The sequence below is a fragment of the Elaeis guineensis genome, chromosome 10 (assembly GCF_000442705.2).
Source record: "Elaeis guineensis isolate ETL-2024a chromosome 10, EG11, whole genome shotgun sequence".
Classification (NCBI taxonomy): domain Eukaryota; kingdom Viridiplantae; phylum Streptophyta; class Magnoliopsida; order Arecales; family Arecaceae; genus Elaeis; species Elaeis guineensis.
This window is the reverse complement of record NC_026002.2, coordinates 80,145,272-80,152,670: the sequence shown is the minus strand read 5'-3', so window position 1 is coordinate 80,152,670 and position 7,399 is coordinate 80,145,272. Positions and strand designations below refer to the sequence as shown.

The window sequence follows — 7,399 nt, the reverse complement described above, 5'->3', positions numbered from 1 at the left end:
AGTCATTCCACAAAAATAAGTGAACAAAGAAGGGAGATATGCAAGTCAGAATTGAAAGAAGATTTTTATTTTATTATAAAAAGGAGTTCAGTACAAAGCTGAGGAATGAAAAAGATATCAAGCAAAAAAGGCAAAAAGAGTCTAAGAAGATGGAGGATGGTCTTCTTCATCAACTTCCTCATCGCTCCCTGAGCGTTCTTCTTTGGGAGCATTCTTAAGCTGAAGACTGCTCAAGTCCAACTTGGGCTGCATCCGACCAATGGCCTTTTTGCAGTCTTCAAATTTAAGCCGATAAGCAAGTACAGAGCCTTCAGCAAGCTCATCCTCGTACTCCTAAGACTTTCAAAACTCAGCTAGTACCTGAGAACCAACTTCTTAGGCCCTATCTCCATCGTCGATAGTTTTTCCTTCAGATCTAGGGTGGACTTCTCAGCTTCTTGCCTTTTTCCCTTCTCCTCGTTAAGGGCAACCTCTATCAACTTTGACTTCTTCTAGAAGTTGGGCCTCAGCTTGTCTGACTCCTCCTTATCCTTCTTCTACTGAGACTCCAAGATGGTGGTCTTGTCCCAGGAAGACACCAACTCAGCTTCTAGCAGAGCTATTTTCTCTCGATACTTCTTCTCCCGTTCTTCGACAGCATGAGAAAGTTCCTCGATACTTCGATCCGAGTTGTTGGAAAATATGATCTAAAGCTAATCGTTTGGACGATTGTGCTCTTTTTATAATATATATATAAATTATTTAATCATTGAATAAAAATTATTTTAGTATTTTTCATCATAAAGTTACATCTTCATTGTTAGAACTCTTATGTTGTGATACAATCCTTAGAACTATATAGTAATCGATAAAGGAGGATTTATCGTATAGTTCTTAAATATATTTGTGATCAAATGATATGTCATTAAAGGATGATGATGTTTATCGAGTGAAGATCATTGTATGCTATATAGGTTAGTTGTCCTCTTAATCAAAAAGTGTGGAGATACTGGTATGGCATATGGATGGAATGTAGGAGTACATCGTTACTGAACAAGTGACTCACCTGTCGAGTGCTCTGCTGTCAAGAGCAGCTTACGAAGCATATGGGCATAAGTATCCCTCAAATATGAGATCACTATAGTGACTTGCAAGCAACTCAATGTGCTTTGGTGTCGAACTATCTGTATTTTTAATGCAGTGATGGAAGGCTACTATGTACAGTCAAATACTTATGAAGTCTATGTATGGATCAAGATGAGATGGATTCCTTCGGATTATAGGAGCTAATGCATTACTATATTTTAATTTAGTAAAATCTTCATCAGGGTAATCCATGTGACATATTTGAAAGGTTAGAATATAATGTGAATGACTCTTTCAGGATTGACAGTTTAATCCTAGATCATCCTATAGCATTTAAGATCAAAAAGATGAATTATGCGGTAACTATATGCATAGGTTCTTGAATATTATCTTACAAATATTTGACCTATCTGGACATCAAAAATTATTACTAGATAGTAACTTTGATTAGTATAAAAAATAATTTTTGTGCTACCGATTTAGTGTTCGAATCTATGGAGTCACTCACAAAGTCAAACGATGTAGGAAAGAATTGACCTAAATCTATATATTCAATTTGAAAGTATATAATGTGATTGAATAAATAGATGATTTGATTAAAAATTATGTTATGAGTCATGTGAGATTAAATAGTTGACTATATCTAGCTAGCACTAAACATGAGGTTCAGGTTCAATTCTAGGAATGAACAAGATTTGATCTATGATCCAAGGAGTCTATGAGAGATTGAATTTAAGTATTAATTAATTTTAAATTAGATCTGATTTAATTAAATTTAATTAGATTAAAAAATCTAAATTAGACTTAGTCCTAAATCTTAAACAATTTGAGATTGACAGTCTATTTGAAATTGGTTCGAATCAGATTCGAATTGACCCATATTTGAATTAGATCCTTAGAGTCTAATTTTGCTAGGACTCTCTCACATCATGGCTGATCAAAAGAGGGTGGTGGTGCTGGTTTTTCCGCCTCTCCCCTCCCCCCTCTTGGGTGTAGGTGTGGGTGTAAGGGGGTACCAAGTTAGGTGCCTATCCTATCTCAATTAAGACTCCTTAGATAAGGGATGAAATAATTCAAAGCTGATTTGAATTAGGACTCCTAGTCTATTAGATCATAGAAAATGATCTATAAATAGGGAAGACCTCTAACCATCAAAGTATAATAATTAGATTGTGTGATAAGGTGAGGAAAAAAGAGAAAGGTGGCATGCAAGAGAAGAGAGGCATCTCTTCTTCTTGGCATGAAGACTTGGGCATCCAATCCCTCTTGGTGTGAAAAGGCCCTAGCATCCCACTTTCAGATGTGAGACATCACACCAAAGCTCTTCATCCTTCCTCCCTTACTGTCTTGAGAGGAAATGAGGATCTGAGGCTTCATCCCACTTTCCTGCAGAGCTTGACGTGCGCGTGAAGTAGAGGGTTTGTACATTCAAACCTTTGTGAGGCTTCGGATTCAAGAAACCTTTTTGGATTTGATCCTTATTCTACTACCTATTAGGTAAAAGATAAAATCTATGTTAGATTATTGTAGAAAAATTTTTAGATGCTCCCTAACAATCCGATCCTGAATTAGATTTTTTCTTTCAACTAGTATCAGAGTCAAATTTTGATATATAAATACATAACTAATTTTTTCTGATAGATTTATATATGATATATGATTAAAATTTTATATTAGATTTTAAATCTGATTTTAATCTATTTAAATAAAATTTATGATCTAATTTTGATTAGATTTTATGAACCTAATCAATAGTTGGTTAAGATTTATTATAAATATGTTATAATAGAATTTTATTATTATAGATTTTTATTAGAATAACAATCTCTTTTAAAATTTATTTTAAATTAATTTTAATAAATTTTTTATATTATTATTTCAGATTGAAAGTTGGACTTATTTCAAATCTAAAGTGAATCTGTTTTGATAGATTTTAAGATCTAATTTCTATCAAAATTTTGCACAACCTCGAAACAAATCTAACCAAAAATTTAATCTTTATGCATTCATATGTGCATCTAATTATTTTTTATATAATTTTAGATTTAAATTTAATATTTTATATCCTGTATAAATTAAGTTTTAAATCTAATATGATGTATGTGATACATTAAATCTAATTAGATTAGATGAAGAATATAGTTGATTTGATCAAAGTCATATGCATGCCTACTTTATTTTGATAATTACATGTAGATATGATTTTTATTTGAAATTAGATTTCAGATCATAGTAGCCCAATACTCAAATTGATGAGATCATCAGATCGTCTGGTTATAAGAGAAAGAAGGGATTAATATCCCTCTCTTACCTATTCAACAGATTCTCTTATGACGTGTAGGGATGTCAATGTGATCCAGTTTCATGAAGAAGAACAGCGAACATATTTTTATAAATCATTTTGATCATAAATAAGTTTAGATTAAATCTAAAATAATTCGACTGATTATAATAAAATAAATTCAGATATAAAAGATTATTTTAAAATCTGAATAGCATATTATATTGGATATTTTAGTAGTGATCTAAAAGTAGTCATGATACATGTAATGTATATATGAAGTTTAGATCATACTTATGCATGTTTAATTGTTAAACTTAGATATGAAAATTAGTTTTCATGATATGAAACATATGGTATGCTTTACTTGAAATCCTAATAGAATAGTTCTATAAACTAAAACATACGATTCACATACTTAATTTAGAATTAAGTTTAAAATAATCTAAATTTAAAAATTGAATATTTTTAAGATGCCACATAAATCGATGGGTAATGGGTTAGCATGAATCAGGTCCTTCTATTAGGTCAGACGTAGGGTTAGAAATAAATATGGACTGAATAGAAAAATTGATTAAATCTAATCAAGAGTTGAATTAGATTAAATTAAAATTTCTCTAAATCAACCTCAATAGTTAAAACTTGATCAAGTCCATATTTTTAACCTGACTAAATGGATCATGATTATGGCTCAGTGGTTGAGCTAGAATCTTTTGATGGATCAAATCGAAATTAATTAATCAGTAAGTGTCTAAGATAAGTTTGACAGTTTTGATCGATGGTCATTAATTGGGAGCTACTCATCTAGATGGCATATATGGTGAGTTAATGGCATATCTCTCCCACCGATCTCACTTATCTGACCAATATGATAGATTATATTTTGATTAGATCACTAATCGATTTGAGCTGACTCATGCCATCAAGATAAATCAATATGACTGATTTTGATATCTTTAGATCAACTTGTATATAGTCCTCTTCATGACTTTGTGAAATTAGTGGGAGGACTCATAACTTGCAGATCAATTTCTTCTCTTATTCTCAAATAATTAAATCAAATCTTCTAAATTATTAGATCCTTAAAAATGATATAGTTATGGAGATAATTAGTTCATAGCCTCCTATTAAGATGCATGATAATGAGTCCAATATTCTAAATAGGCATTGGAGGTATCACATGCCTGGTGTCTATTGGGTATTAGAATTATCATTCATCATATGACTATCTTGTTATGCCCTTCAGATCAATGCTCAGATTGATCGAGCCACATTCAGACCTGAACAATCATTTGTTGGATGCACTGGGTGTAGTCATGTTTATGCTTAGACCTAATCAAGATTTCAGTGAAGGCACCACATGCCTGCTGAAGAGATACCTGGGATAAAATCTAATTACTAAAAATTTTTTGGAGAAATAATTGATTAGGAACCTATCCATGGATGCACTAGAATTAGTTAAGCCATACTCAGGCCCGAATACAGTCTGTGTGGATTCTAGTATCCACTAAGAAATTAATATAATTTCTCAAATTGAAGGTAGAGACTATCAATTCGTATAAAATAATGAGAGAACTTTTAGACTAAAATCTATATCTTTAGAATTAAAAATAATTTATATACTAATAGATTTTTAATTTTTTTCAGCTATGGCCAACACACTATCGCTTCATTCACTATTGGATAGTGACAAGCTTACCAGACCAACTTCGATAGCTAGTATCAAAAATTGAAGATCGACTTGAAGCACAAAAGGATCCTGTATGTGCTTACGGATCCAACACCCAAAGAATCTACTGCCAATGCACCCCATGTTGTGACAGACACTTATTTGAAGTGGTTTGGTGACCGCACGATAGTGCGTTACATCATGAGGGCAGCCATGAATGATAAACTTAGCCATAAGTCAAAAGATGTGCAACCAAAAAATATGATTCAAATATTGAATTAGTCCTTCGACACCCCTGAGGATACACAGAAACATAAAACCTCTTGTGTTATATTCAATATCCAGATGTGAGAGGGGGCATCAGTTACCGATCATGTATTGTATATGATCAAGCAGATTGAATGCTTAACCAAACTTGACTTTCTATTACATGAACAGCTGGGTAAGGATGCTATATTGAACTTGCCACCGAAATCTTATCTATCCTTCTTGAGTCATTACAGAATGACCAAGCCTGCAGTGAACTATCATGGCTTGCTAAGATTGCTACAGATATTCGAGAAAGACCAGCAGCTCCAGAAGGAGCCAGTGCATATAGTGGGAGGTTCGTCTGCAGGTCGTCGATCCTCTAAGAGAGAAAAGAAGAAAAAGGTACCGAAGAATCGTGCCACCAATCCAAAGTCAAAGCAGAGCAAAAGCTTGAAACTTGACAAGAGCCAGACAGAATACTTCTTTTATAAGAAGCTAGATCATTGAAAAGAAAATTATCCTACATATATAGCTTCTCTTGACCCAAATAGGCCAAAGAACAAGAAAAACAAGCAATCAGTTGCTTCACAAGGTACTTATATGATAACTCCTTATAATTTTTCTATTTATGATACTACTATTTTAATATTGGATATTGAAAGTCCAATTAATATTTGCAATCCATTGCAGGAACTACAGGTTAGGAGAAAATTTAGAGAAGGCAAGTGGTTCCTAAACATTGAACAAGGAAGCCTTGTTCCATTTCTAGCTTTAGAAACTATGCGGCTTGTTTTCGAGTCTAGTAGTGTCATGTTAGATGAGTGTCATTATTAGCCTTCTTTTTTGATGAATGTCATCTCTGTAGATCTTTTGGTCAAACTTGATTTTAAGTTTTTAACAAAGAATGATTTTTGTGATATCATTATGAATGATACTATAATTATGCGTGAATAATTAAAATATGGCATATACATGTTATCACAGCCTATTGGTGTAATGTATGTATCAAACAAATATCCTAGGATAGATAATGTCAACTATTCCTATCTTTGACATTATAGGCTAGGTCATGTGAATAAGAATAAGATAGATAGGTTAATCAAGGAGGGTATCCTTGAAATTAATGATTATGAATCATTACCGATCTGTGAATCCCGTCTACTTGATAAGATGACCAAATTATCTTTTAAGAAAAAAGATGAATGAGCCAATGATGTTCTAGATCTAATATATAGTGATATTTATGGACTTAGAACATAGGCACCAGAGGAGGATACCATTACTTTATTATATTTATAGATGACCTATCGAGATATGGGTATATCTACCTTATGAAGCATAAATCTGAATCATTTAAAATATTCAAATAATTTTATAGTGAAATAAAAAAATAGACTAAAAAAGTATTGAAACTCTTCGGTTAGATCGAGGAGGTGAATACCTCACCAGTGATTTTCTAACATATCTAGAGAAAAATAAGATTCTTTCACAGTGGACCCCTCCTGGAACACCACAATATAATGGAGTATTTGAAAGGAGGAATCAAATCCTGTTAGATATAGTTTAATCTATGATGGAATTTGCAAATCTGCCAATCTTCTTTTGGAGATACGCTCTTGAAACTGCCTGCTATATACTTAACAAGGTTCCGAGCAAGTCTGTCAATAAAACTCCATATGAGATATGGACAGAGCATAAACTGGTGCTCTCACACCTTAGTATTTGGGGGTGTCCAGTTTATGTCAAGTATTTAAAGATAAATAAGCATGGACCAAAGTTTGAAACTTGTTCATAGGGTATCCAAGAAAAACTAAAGAGTACTACTTCTACCTTGTTGAAGAACAAAAGATGTTTGTCAGCAATAGGACAGTCTTTTTGAAAAAAAAAGTTTCTTAGAGAAGGAATTGTAAAATTGAATTTGGAGAAGTTCATGAGGTAGAAGAACTGGCACACACGAAATCAGAATTGATTGAAGAATTAAATTCAGAGTCTGTAGAGACACCATTAAGGAGATTCGGTAGAGTACCGCATCAACCAGACAGATACTATGGGTTCTTGGTCTGGGATGGTGATCCTATCGAACTAGATGAGAACGATGAGAGTCCGATCACCTATATGGATGCCATACAAAGATC

General features: G+C 32.9%; 1 pseudogene; it reads left to right on the top strand.

Moving 5' to 3' along the window:
* The first annotated feature begins 5,399 nt into the window (after positions 1–5,399).
* On the top strand, positions 5,400–5,968 carry LOC140852231 (uncharacterized; annotated as a pseudogene).
* Positions 5,969–7,399: the final 1,431 nt, after the last annotated feature.